Source organism: Anser cygnoides, chromosome 3 (genome assembly GCF_040182565.1).
Source record: "Anser cygnoides isolate HZ-2024a breed goose chromosome 3, Taihu_goose_T2T_genome, whole genome shotgun sequence".
NCBI lineage: Eukaryota > Metazoa > Chordata > Aves > Anseriformes > Anatidae > Anser > Anser cygnoides.
The window spans coordinates 52,197,148-52,211,497 of NC_089875.1; positions in this window are offsets into that span (position 1 = coordinate 52,197,148).

Consider the following 14,350-nt stretch of genomic DNA (forward strand, 5'->3'; position numbering starts at 1 on the left):
TTTTGGCAAAAAAAAAGTGGGTGTGTTGAGAGGGCTGCTCTTTCCAAGCTCCATGCCTGTAGACAAAGTGCAGATGTAAACAAGACTGGCTTTCTAAGACTGACACAATCTTCCAAAAATATCTCGGCAACTTCCGTGGCCTCTTTCCCTCATAAGCCAAGCACAAATCTCCATATGACATAGTTGGAAGTCGTCCTGTAAAAGTTGCCTGTGGTGGGCTGTGAAGCAGCTAGTCATTCTTTGTACCACTGGCCAAAGGACACAGGGGTTTGGTGACTTTAAGACTCTAGTTTGCAGCTGTCGTACTCAGACTTTACTTCAAGCAGCAATCTAAGAAGGCAGCTCAGCAACTGCTCAGTGTTGGCTTTCACACTAACAGCGTGAGATGCCAATCCAAACTCAAAAAGGCAGCCTACCTGCAGCCCATGAAGAAAAACACAGCCACAGTGCAGCAGAACATACTGACCCTATGTTGGCATGGAGACTTCTGCTATGTTCTGGTCATAGTCCATTGGGGTTGGGGCCTGGGCCATGACACACTGGGGTTGGCTCATACAAGCTTGTGTGAGGTCGAGCTCTGAAACTCCCCTGCAAGTCCCTCAGCAACTGGAGCAACTCATTCATGCGGCTGTGAGCCCGTCCTGCCCGGCCACCCTGGCTGTAATTCTCTGGGTCCTTGTCCAAAGGGCATGCCTCCCCGTGTACAGAAGTGCAGCCCTGGTTGATGTCTTGTCCTTTTTTTTTTTTTTTTTTTTTTCCTCTGCCTTGAGGAGAAGGTAAACCATGGGGAATGACACGCCACCAGATAGGGATGCTGCACATCATTGCACAAATGTTATTTCTTAGAAAGCAGTTGGGGGATTCCACACTTATTGGCATGCTGCTGCTGCGGGATCAAGGCATCTGTGTTTGTACTGCAATTACCCTGCGTGCTTTTTTTTTTTTTAATCACTCTTATTTAGGGACCAGTAGTGATTATGTAAATATGTGATGTATTACCAGCTTCCTGACTTCATTGTTGATTTTTTTTTCAGAAGAACACACCAAAGCAAAACAAAACAAAAATTAAAACTAAAAACTAACTCCCCACTGAAAAAAAAAAAAAATGTTATGAGTGCTATATCTGTGGTGCCTAGGAACCTGAGGTGCTGAAAAATTAAATTGGCCATGGCTTTTAGTGCTGATTTGGCACATCTTGCTCCCAGGTCTTCAGCTGAAGATAGTACCAAGGAATTAGTGGCAGAGCTGGGGATGCAATCTCGATTTTGCTATTCCCAGGCCTTTCAGCTTAATCCCCTCTTAGAGAGGACACATGCATTGAATAAAAGTTTATTGTTTTAAAGCTACACTGTAGACTCATCTGTTGAGAATTTTTTTTTTTTTTTTGAACTTTATGGACTTAACTGCATATGGGTAGAAAGTTGCATACACATTTTTCTCAGCCAAGGAAAACCATAAATTGGCTGCATTTACTGACAGAAAAAGGTGCTGCTAAGGCAAACATTCGATTTCCTGCTGAGATGCTGTGAATCATAAAGCACAAAGCAATACATACTGAGTTTTTATTCCTTTGTAAAAGTACTGGGGTGAATTTGTTGCCTGGAAGAAATGAAATGTCCTGAGATAGTGAGAAATACCTTAATATGTTGCTTGCTGGCATAATGTGTTTTGGATAGCTTTCCATTATATTATCTTCAGCAGATGGACATTTGAGTTGGTGAGATTTTATCAATTTCTCATAATATAGGTTTGTTTGAGGGAATGGTATTTCTAATATAGCAAAGGGTTATTTTACTTTCCTTATTTTGCTCTCATTTATCTTCACATCTCTCTCACTGACTTTTTATTTCAGCACCTTTTGCTTTTCATGGGTCTTTAGTTCCATTAAACATCCAGCGCTAATTAGACTCTGTTGTCTAAACTGTAGCAAACACTTCACTCAAAATCAAAGAGCATTTAATTAGTTAGTCTCCAGGTTACACCCTATCTTGCAATGTTAACGCAAATGAACAGTTGAAATGCTTGTTACAGCCTCGCAAGAATATAAAAAAGGTTCTTTAATGGCAATCAAGATTTCCATTTCACTATTGATGAATGATGGCGTGACAAGTCCTTGCTACTCAGAGGGCTCCTGGGCTGTTTGCATTAGTGGGAAGGCAGGGGAGCAGTAATGCTTATTTCTTTCTCAGGAAAGGCTCTGAGGGGTCAGAGCCAAAGGGGGGAAGGCAACTGAAGCCCCGTGCTGATACTGAGCACCTCAGTTGAGGGATCGGAGCCAAATAGGGAAAAGCCTCGGGCTCCACACAGCCTGCCACTGCAATGAGCAGGATCAAGCGGCCACAGAGCATCATTCCTGCAGATTTTTTGGATCTCAGGGTGCTTATTCTGGCATTTAAATGGGAATCAATGCAGTGCAGAAACAGTTGTTAATCTAATAATATCTAAGTCTTTCTAATGAATATAGCAATAGGATACTAAAATTCAATCTATCTATATATCTTAGAAGCAGTTGTGGTATTTGAACAGATAAATGTGTTTTTAAGCAACAGTCAGAATTAGCACTTTAGAAAAACAGGTGTTTCACTCATAACTGCTGCAAGGTTTTAGCAGTGTTACATCTCAGGGGAGCTGCTGAGAATGTTAGAGCGTAGGTCAGACCAGCCAATATTAAAAGAGCAGCCTTAAACATCTTTGGTTTCCAGTGAAACAGACACTGTTTTCTATTTGTACTTTGGGCAGGGGCAAAGTGAAGACCACATGGCATTCCGTCATTACTCTTCAGAGCTCTGAACCCCCTAACTTCTTCAGCTTGGCATCTACAGTGTTCGATGCTTTACTCTGCAATTAGGACTAAGCTGGAGTTTGAATTTGGTCAGTTCTAGAGGCTCAGTGAGGGCTTCTAACATAGCCAAGCTTTATGCACCTGTGTTGTACAAAGCACGCTTAAAATTTAATCAAAAATATTAATTAATTTCATTATTCATTAAAAATTACATTCATGTCTGTTAAGGTTGAATTTCTAGGCAGACCACAGAGATGTATAGCTTTCTTTCATATCGTTAATAGTGCCCCCATTTCGTGTTCCTTACCCAGTTCACAAAAATTGATCTTTGGCATCAATCTAACTTAACTTCAACGAAGTGTCATTTCCTAGGATCTACTCTTACAGTAGACATGCAGTGCATAGTTCAGCATAGCAGTGTGCAGGGTAGAAAACATCTATCAAACAGAGAACTTAGGAGTTTAAAGCTCTGATTAAAAGCATCCATAGAAGACAGTGCCTTCTTCTCAAAATAAAAGAACCCATTGGGGTGAGATGGAGTTTTGGTAAAAGCTTGTAACCCCACAAGCCCTGCACTGGAGTTGGAACATTTTGCACGTGTTGGAATTGATGCAGGCTTTTTTGGTTTGATTTTTGCTGCCATAAGAAAGGTGGGATTTTATTATAGAGAGACAGGGAGCATCTGGGGTTGTAGCTTATATACCTGCCAATGGAAAGGTAAACTACAGATTGCCTCATCAATTTACTGACTGAAATCACTAGAAAGAGGTAGCTTTTTATATTCTCTGAAGAGAGGGAATAAATCATTACAGCACATCCCTGAAGAATAATTCTGCACTTTATCTGACCAGTCTGAACCAATGCTGATTTTATGAGGATAAGACTGGTCAGAGATAAAGATATATTACTCTTCCATATGAGTATTTAATTGGTCCTGAATGAAACAGGAATTGCCCTAATATTTGACTAATCCAAATTAAGTTAATACTTCATTATTTTATTAATGTTAGATTTAGATCAAGCCCTGGATCTTCCTTTCAAATTAGAGTCTTGAACTTCATGCTGACACGATTTAACCTGTCTCAAATCATTAGCAAGTCTGAAACCCAAAGGCCGCAGTTAGATGGAAAGATGGGTGTACTTTGTGGCACACTTCAATATCCGGGTCTCTCAGCCATCCAAATCGAGGTCGTCACTGATGTGAGCAACACGGGTCTGACAGTCTGTGTGACTCTTACTCTTATGTTATGAGTCAATGCAGAGGTAACTACATAGACCCTGAAAACTTACTTTAGTAAGAGGTTATGACACAGTTGAAGAATGCACCTCGACATAGACACCTGGGAGCTCAGAAATGTCCGTGGTTCACCCAGCTGAGATAGCCTTTTTCTGATGCTTAAAAGGCAGAGCCATACTCAAAAATGCATCTTCTGACTTGACATAATGATAAGAGTGAGGATGTTGACAAATGCCAAGGAGTTGTCAGTGAGGCCATTTCTGAAATAGGTCTCAGCACTGGAGTTTGTGTCACAGCTTGGATCATCTCAGATAGCCAGCCCCTTTCAAATAGATAACAGCCCACTCCTGCTTTGCCTGTTCCACTGAAGTGGGTGTGATATGAAAGCTTATAGAAGACTGGAAGGGAAGAAAACATTTCTTCTGTCCCTCTACCGACACTTCCAAGGTTAACAAACAGCAGAAATCTACACACGTGGTATTTTTGATGTTTGAAAGTTGTTTGCTTTATAAGTCTTCTCTCTTCCATCTTCTCCCACCAGAGGTGCAGAGGTTAACTGGCAGATCTGCATATGTCTCTACAACCCCTCAGGAGTCTTCCCAAATTCACTTCAAAATAAGCTGATAATGAAAGATGGATGAGAATTCACTCAAGTGAAAGTGTTTATAAGTGTGCGGGTACTGCATGCATGATATAGAGAAATGACAACTCAAAAATGCATAGATTAAAAAAAAATCTGTTGAGATACCATTTGTAGAAAAAGGCACTAAAATATAATACATCAGAGATATAACACTGGATGTGTTCTCTGGAGATAAAACCCTTCATCCTGATTGTGTATCTTTGGAAAATCTCAGGGTTCTTTCAGCTGGCATGATTCTTTATTAACAAGGAAAAATTGCTCAGATGGTAAGCACATATTGCTTCTTCCTCTCTCTTCTATTTATTTTTAATTAGACTGTTAGATCCACTTTATCAGAAATATGCATGGTGTAAATGAATTCAAAAAACCGTTTGTTTTTTAATTCCCTGATCTTGTAATATTCTGCTAGGCTTGTGTTTTTACAACCAAGCAGTTAAAAACCCACAGATGCACCCTCCCCGACCGCCTGTGTCAGAGAGATGCAGGGTACCAGCTGCAGGAAGACCGGGACCCACCTGAAATAAGGAAGCGACAGCGAGGTGCTGCGGGGCGACAGTCGGCAGAGGTAAGGTGGGCGTGATGGGCCGGGCTCCTGTGATGCCTGATCGACTCCTGACACAACACAGGGCCAGAAACAGGCCCCAGCTGCGAAAGAGGCCACATAAAAGGCGTGAGCTGGGATGCGGCACTGCCTTCTGGGAGACCTAGTTGGATGACTGACAAAAATCTATTACAGAGGAAGGGGCGAGCATGACTAAAAGGTCTCACGGCGTTTATTCTGACAGGATGATTAATTTCTCATTACTCATCCAGAATGGGAGCGTCTGAGGGGAATTCAGGGAAATATTTGATTCTTTCAAACATTGATTATTTGGAGAGGAGCTTTTGCATAAATCCAAACAATTTTTACCATCTTAGTTTTGAACTGCCACAGCGAGAGCTTTCTAATCTCCTGATGGAGGCTCTTCAGAATCAGCACTATCAAGACCCCACAGTTCAAAGCCAGGATCTAAATCCTTAGCCACCTCAGAGTGTCTAATTACTTGGGCCATGCTGTACCCTTTCACACAGCCAGTTCTTCCATTTCCTCTTTCTCCTCCACTTCCTTCTCCTTATTCTTCCTCCTCCTCTTTTACTTCCTTCTCCTTCTCCCCCTCCTCCTCCTTTTCCTCATGTGTTCTGGTGCCTACTGGTCCTGCTGATGTGCTGGGAATAGGCCTGTAAGAGGAAAAATCATGACTGTTACCTTGCAGCACTGCTTGGCTCCAGGGGTTTTTACCTGATAGCCACCTGGATAACAATCTTGCCTTCTCCCTACAAAGAAGCGCTTTACTTTGGATGAGCCTCAAGAAACAGAATAAGTACGCTCTGCTTTACTCTTGATGATTTCTACCTCACAAGGCTCCAGCTTTTATGTCCTGCATCTCAAGTGCTGTTCAGAAAGCTCTGTGTGTTTATGCTGTCTATAGCAGCTGAGCTCAAGAGAAAAAAAGGGAAAGCTGGGACTGTTCTTTCACCTTTCAGTAAGATCACACATAGCAATGGCCAAACTGAATCAGATGAGAAGTCCCTTGAGTTCGATATACTGTCTAGGTAGCAAGAGCCTAAGCAAAAAGTCAGTATAAGAACAAGGCAAACATTGCAAGGGAATTTTCCAACTGGACTATTTCTGTTGGAGGGGGGCAGGAATCAGATCTGGACATGGTGAGAAAAGGAGAAAATAACAGAAAGTGGAGAGTGTTAACAAAAAAGCCATTCAGCACAGAAGTCATGAAGGAAAGAGGAGGAATTGTGGAAATGGAAGATGATGGAAAACACAGTCCATGAGGCAGACAGAGCTGCAGGAAATTGGTAGGGATAATAGACATGGAGGAAGGATGGATGAATGGAGCAGTCAGAGAAAGAGCACATGGTCAAAGGAACTGAGCATATGCCAGCGGGTAATGAAAATAACCAGTCTATTATTGGCTGTGCATATAAGAGAAGAGAGTTTAAGAACACACTTCTAATGTTTATGTACTTAGAGAGCTGTGGCTTTGAGAAATTTTAAAAGTCTCATCATTTTTTATCTATTTCCCTCTAAATACATTATAAATCTGGGATTTCACCTGCATGCCTCTGAAGAGAGGCAGAGTAAAAGCAAACATGAGAGAACCTAAGAGCTGACTGTCAGTTGGCAGCTTTTCTGATTGCTCTGTAAAACGAATGGGTGACTCTGCTCCCAGATGACAGGGAAACCTCAGCTGAACAAAAAGCAGGGTGTTTTCCCTAATGTCCCCTGGGGTCAAAATATTGCATTGTGGTCTTAGGACATTGGAGGAATCTTCTGGAACCAAGAGGATAATTTCTGAAGGGTCGATCATTTCCCTTGTCCCCGACAGACACTTCCTGCCCCACAGTAATTACAGCTGGTAATTAGTGCCACAATTTTTAGGACAAGCTGCACAGGCTAGTTAGAAATGATGGATCCATTTTCCCCCATTTTACTAAATCATTTTTTTCTCCACAAAATGCTTTTGTGTCCTGGAAATGTGGTGCCTGCCTGATGTTTGCAGGTTTTTACAATGTCTTTGTGTAAGACATATGACTATGCTGACTGTGAGTTCAATTTTATTAGGCAGTAGCTGTATGCTCTAAATTCAATTTCTCGTTGGAAAAAACAACAACAACAACAGCAATAACAAACTTCAAAGCTGCATAAAGACTGTTGTTTCATGGTTTGTGCAAGCATGTGATAAAGGAGCTCTTCTTGATGAAGAGGAGTATGTGGACATTTGTAGAAAAAAAGGTGACAGAAGCTCACAGTAAACGCCCAAGAAACCAAAGCTCTCGGCTTTTTGTTCGTTATGATTCCAAGGCAGTGTCATGTGGAAGTGCTAGACTGTAAGTTATGTGGGTGTTTATATTAATTAAGTTTCTACCCACTGTGCTGATGTTCAGCTGGTATTTCCAGGGACTGCCACAACATAAGTAGTACCAGGAACACTACTATTAATAATAATATAGGATTTCTTTTTACATTTGCCTGCTATAAGTAGGTCATTTAAATACCGTTCTGCGTGAAATAAAACATTTTGGGTAAATGTAAAATTCCTGTGTGCACACCACATCAGCATTGCCTTCTGGCTCAGAGCCAATACTGGTCACTGTTTAAAGTTTGTAAAGACAAGCCCATTCTGAATTCTTGTAGGAAACTATTGCATTGTGAAAACAGGTGTCCACCAGCAGTGAGTGAAACAGCAGTCACAATATATTTCTAGGGACAAAGTGTTTTTGTATTCTTTTGTTTTAGAGGTTTTGCCATGGAAGGCCAAGAAGCTAGTACTTGTGCAGACTGGTTTTAGCTCTTCACTGGAAGTGGAATACAAAAAATAAAATAAAATAAAATAAAATAAAATAAAATAAAATAAAATAAAATAAAATAAAATAAAATAAAATAAAATAAAATAAAAAGTTAGGAGTCTACTGGTTAACAGAGAATGGGCTGCTCTGTGGGAGAAGTTTAGCTCTTACACCTTCTCATTCTGCTACTGAGGAAAAAGAAGCTAAATGTTTAGACTGAATTCTGGTTACAGAACTTGGTCTGAGGAAAACAACAGCCTTGATGTAGATATTTATTCCCATTTCTATTAAATTTGCTTCTCTGTTACATTCAGAAAGTGATCTAGTTATCATAGTCCTGATCTTAAATTAGTGCCTGTAAATTTTTATGGGAAAGGAAGCAAGAGTACCACAGTAAATAAAGTAGCTACTCTGTTTCAAATGTGATTTCAAATCCAAAAAAAATTTAATTTCATGACTACAAAAAAAAAAAAAAGAGATGCTTCATCAGCTAGGTCCTTTTATTTTCCCTTTTAGATAGACTCATTATATTATTATAAATATGAATATCATGAGTATATTTGGGACTGAAGGTTGTTTTTGTATATTTAAAGTTTCCTTTAAAATTAAGGCATTGCTTTGTTTTTATAAACCATTGATACATTTCATTTTGTAAACAATACTCTTTTTACATTTAGATTTCATATGAAATTCCGTATTGCCATGTTTTCGTCAGTCTTCTTTTTCTGTTTCTCTTTTCTGTGATAGAGCTTTTGCTTAAATACATCTTCATTCCTCAAAAATATTATCTTTTCAAATTTTTGTCTACTGACAAAATATGAGGAGAGGGTAAAGGCTTGTTTAGCCTAGAGAAAGCAAAGGAAACCAATCTGCAGCTTTTGACAACCTAACGGGAAATCTATACAGAAGATAAAGCCAAACCTTTCTTAAAAGTGCCCAGCAAAAGGAAATGAGACAAAGGGCACAGTTGCTTTCACTAAACAGGAGGCAAATGTTCTTCCTGGTAAAAGAGGAAGTAAGCTGGAAGAGGTTGCCCAGAGACGATGGGGAATTTCCATCCTTGCAGATTTTCAGAAGTCAGCTGGGCAAACCCACCTGCAACCTGATCTGGCTCTGAAGCTCACTTTGCTCTCAGCAGGGTATGGGACTGGATGACCTTCAGGTGTCCTTTCCAATCTAAATTTTCCATTCTTCTGTGAAAGGGTACTTAAAGTAGTGGTCCTCTTTTTTTTTTTTTTTTTTTTTTAATGAGGAAAATTCAATCATCAGAATACTTAACAGTCAGTACTATTCATTAGTACAGTTCATGAGGGCTGACATAATGTGTACTAATTTCTGAATTTCTAACCTTTATACATAAGTTTATTTATTTGCAGAGTTTACATGAGCTAATCTTCCTTTAGATGCTGAGTTTTGTATCTATATATTCTTCACTTCACACTCACCTTTAGATAAGAGAGTATTTTCAAGCTTTGTCTCATCACCATTAAATTCCTCAGGACTTTTTGCCAATGTACTCCAGGTATGGTCACATATTTGCAACATTTTACAAGGAAGTATAAAGAGCTCTGTTTACCTTAACTAATAGCCTAATTCTGCAAATATTTACCTTTGTGTATGAGCAGTTACATTCATTTTAGTGAATTATTCACCTTCTGTCCTGGTGAAAACCTTAGAAAAGTATTTGAGAATTTGCTTCTGTGTTTTAGAAAAGTACAGAAGTATTAGCTTGCACTCAGTACATTATTTATAGCAATATAATCATGTGCTATACCCTCATGCTGTATGTGAATTTGAATTTCCTTTTCTAGCTGAGCTTCACAAATACCTTAATTGAATTTTATTATTTTCAGACTCTTCCTCCAATTCATCCACAAGGTGATTATCCTTCAGAATATTTGTGTTTGTGTCTAGCTTTGTTTCAAACATCAGATATATCAGTGTGGTTCAAAACACTAAGTACTCAGCTATCTAGAGCAAAGGCCTGCAATGCTTCCTTAATGTGTCAAAAATGAGTCAGTAATGGTAAAGGTAGGAAACAAACCAACAAATAAACAAACAAAAACAAACTTTAAAGATTCCTGAGTATATTTTTATCTAGGTGTAAGTTAGCATTCAGCTACAATCTGATTTACCTCACTCCACACAAAATGACTATATACAACATCTCACAGTATAGAAAATGGGTGTCCATAGCTTCGCAAAATCTACTGTTATCTGACAATGTAATCCATTAGCTAAGCATATATTTTAATAGCATACACTTCAGAAGTTCAAGGATGAAATATTTTTCATTTATTGGTGCCCTGAATGAATGCAGGGTGCCCCCTGTTTGAAGGATACCTAAACTGATCTGGTTAAAATATCCTTTACATTTGCTAAACAAACCTGCCATTGCTATGATGTATCCTTTTTGGCAATAAGTATCGCATTTATGTCATGTTACATGAATAATACAGTCTGACATGGTGAAACCTGCCAGGACTCTCATTTTTTTTCCTCATAGTGTGCCTGAAAAGATGCTGGAAAAAAAAAAATCCTAGGGAAGAATGGTATTTTTCTGCCACGGATCTCATCTGGACTTGATTCTTCTGAATACAAGTTAGAAATAACTTCTATCCATTTTGCTGAAAGCTGCTACAAACTTAACCTGAAAAGAAAAAATTTGGTCCTTACCCTTCACTACCAAACTGCTCACAAGGAAAATTCTACTAACTTGGTAGCAAACATTTCCAGACTTGCCCTCCATAATGTGTTTATGTAGATAGTGACTGCAACATTACAATCCTGTATGATCAGTGCAACTTGTAATATGTGTTCTCTTTATTATCTGCTGAAATTGAAAAACGAAGTTGAGATTGACTTTGGAAATATTGGAGATGACCCATTCGCATGGAGCACTACAGAAGTTAAATGCATTGTGTCAATTTTCATCAGCCCACACAATTCTAATGAATTCCAGTCGCAGTGTGGCTTGATTAACTTTGCCCAGAAAGCAGTGGTCTTTATTTGAATGGCAAAGTATGAGAAGCAAGGAGGAGTGCCCTGTTCTCACTTGTCTGTCACCTGCATGATTACATATATACCTGTGATTACATTTATACATAACATACAGTTAGGAAGATACTTGCTGTGTATCTCTACTAGAACAACGTGTTTCAGATTTTCCCTGGGAGGCTCATCCCTTCTCACATGGTCCATTGGAAGGTCAGAGACCACAGACCATTTCAGGGCCTAGAAAAGAGGAAGAGTATTTGCATGCTGAAGAGCTGGGTACAATACCTAATGAAGAAAGCCAGGATGTGTGGTGCTAGTTCCTTTCTGCTGTTTATCCTGGAACTTGAAGGCAGATTTACCTGTACATGTTTTAGCTCACCCATACTATTAGTCAGCCTGTGCGCCTTTCACTTACAAATTGCTTGTGCTTTGGCTCTTTGTTTAGGCACAGCCTATTTCCAATTTATGTCAGGAAACCCTGTGTATTCAGGGAAAGCTTCTCCCATCTTGTGATATATTAACAACTTAATTAGTATCTGTATATAATGTGAGCATAAATAGTGTACTCTGCAGAGATAAGCTAAAAGCTAAATGTAAGCTGAAATACAGTATCTCTATTCCACCACTGAAATTAATCTGCAAATACAGCAAGAAATATTGTTTAATGTCTTGCTATCTTATTTAGTAGCTCTACATATGCAATACAAATGACAAGTGGAGCCTTACAATCAGAAAGCCTGCTCTTAGGCTTCAGCTAGATCAAAACTATAATTTGATATCTGAGGAATTAGCAAATTTTGCATTTAATAATTTTTAATAATCATTTTGCATGTAACAGGTTTTCATACTGAGTCTGCTGTTATCACTCAAAACACGCCTCCATATCCTGCTCCTCCACTTGGAGACCTTCCTCCTTCAGTCTCAAATTAGGATCCCAGGCTATTGCCTACCCCTCCCAGTCTGGTGTCATCTGGGAACTCACAGAGGATGCAGCCCACCTTGCCACTGAGGGCATGAGCAAAGATACTGTACAGTACTAGCCCCACAATCAACCCCAAGGAATGCCCTTTTCAGTAGCCACCAAACCTCTACACAAGTCTTCATGAAGACTTGCTCTGGTGTGTTCCCAGGGGCTGAGGTGAGAAGGATGGGTCTTTTCCTCCATGGACCTCTGATCGTTTTTTTTATGGTCTTTTTAAAGGACATAACTTTATTATTATTATTATTATTATTATTATTATTATTATTATTATTTATTTCAATGTCACCTAAAACTCTGCTGTATCTGCTACCAGGTGAACTCCTTTTGTGAAATCAAGGTCAATGCCAAACCAGAGACAGTTTCATAGCTCTATAACCTGAGGCTGAACACAGCCCCAAGGCAACAACGCACAGGTTCAGAGAGAAGCTCAGGACCCTGCCCTTTTACAGATGGGAGGCACATGGTTTACCAAGCCACAGCTGAACCACAATGTTTGCAATACCTTAAAAGCCCTCCCAGGCCCTTCTGAAATCCACAGATGAAACCGATATAATTCTGTATGTGCTGTCAGTAAGCCCGATGAATGGGGGCTGCACCAGCCAGTTTTCCCCATCTATCTCTGACACCATCAATTCCAGCTCCCAATCGCAGAACCTCCTTGCTAATTTCTCCGGCCTTGTCAGTGGTTCACCAGGCCTGTGAAAAGAAGATAATTTCTGCTGCAATCTCTGTGTCTGGGCTGAGGAGAGGGTTTGAAATATTGTGTGGCCTGGAAAGAAAATAAGATACTGGATGAGAAGATGAGTGGAAGGAGATTTTAAAAGGAAAAAAGTGCTGTTCTTTTTCCCCTTTTAGCGTATGAATGTGTGAGCCGTACCCAGAGGCTGCATTATAACCATTTGTAAGTATGTAACTTCTAAAATAGGCCCTGCAATACAGTGCTTTTGCTGAGAAAGTTGCTGTGTTAAACAATCCTGAGGTGAATTGCTACGAAGTCCACAGGAGAAACCTGGGCCCACCCGCTACAGAGGTCCCCCAGGAACCCTGTTACCACTAAAAATAACTGAGTTATGAAAGGGAAGAGGCACGACGGGTGCCCTCAGCAGCTCCCCGCAGCCTAATTCGGGCTGCCCCCAGCTCCATGCCCCCTGCCCACAGCCTCCTGTGAGGAGACCGCGGGCTCCAGGCGCCGCCCCGCTTCCCCCGTAGCGCCACGGCCGCGGGTCCCTCCGAGACGAGGCGACCCCCCCGGCCCCTTTGGGTCCCCCCGGGGCGGCGGGGCGACGCCTGGCCCCGGCGGGGCCGCAGCCGGCGGTGGCGCTTCCCTCGGCGGCCTGGCGAGGGCGCCGCGAGCCCGGCGGTGCGGCCGGAGCGCGGCGGCCGCCCTCAGGCGCCTCCGCCGGCCGCGGGCAGCCCCCGGCTGCGGGTAGCGGGGACGGGGCTGAGGGGTGCGAGGTTCGTCCCCGCCAGCAGCCCCGCTCGGGACGCGGTGCCCAGCCGCCGCTGCCCGTCCTGCCGGCGCCGAGCCCGCAAGGGGGACGGGGCGGCGGGAGAGCGTGCGGAGAGCGGGCAGACCCCCTGCCGCTGCCCCAGCTCCATCCCCTGCCCCTGCCTCATCCCCTGGCCCTAGCCCCGAGCCGTGCCGAGCCGTGCCGTGCCGTGCAGAGGGGGCGGCCGGCGGCCGGCTGCCTGTCAGCCCGCGACCACCGGCAGCGGGTAAAGTTGTGAGGGCGGCGGGGCAGGGGCTGGCGGCACAGGAGGAGGAGCAGGAGCGGGGAGAAGCCGCGCCGGGAGGAGCCGGAGGAGCCACCCGAAGCCCCCAGGGGTAGGGGGAAGGAGGAGCCGGCAGGGAGGGGGCTCCGCAGAGGGGTCCCGCTGACGGGGGGGCCGGGGAGGCTCCGCCAAGGCAGCGGGGCAGGCGGCAGCGACCTGCGGGGGGCGGCTCGGCAGCCCCGGGGCCGGCCCTGCCGCCGGGGGATGCGCGGAGCCCGGCCGCCCGCTCGGCACCGCCAGCAGCACGGGGCAGCGGCCGGGGGGGACCAGAGGACAACAGGGGATAACGGGGATAAGGGGGGTGAGAGGGTAAGGGGGATAAAGGGGATAAAAGTTGTGTCCGGCTGCCTGCCCGCCCAGGGCTGGGGGAACAGGAGGGGGGCTCGCTGCCGGCCGGGCGCCTGATGCCGGCATCCCGGGGCAGGGATGAAGGGCAGCGGGGAAAGTAACTTGGGAAAGTGAGCGGGATCCTTCCTTATCCCTTTTTTTTTTTTTTTTTTTTTTTTTAATCCTAATCCGAAAGGAGCCGTGTGCACCCGCTGCCGGCAGTGACAGGGGAAAGGACGTAAAAATAAAAATGAAGTAATAAAAAAA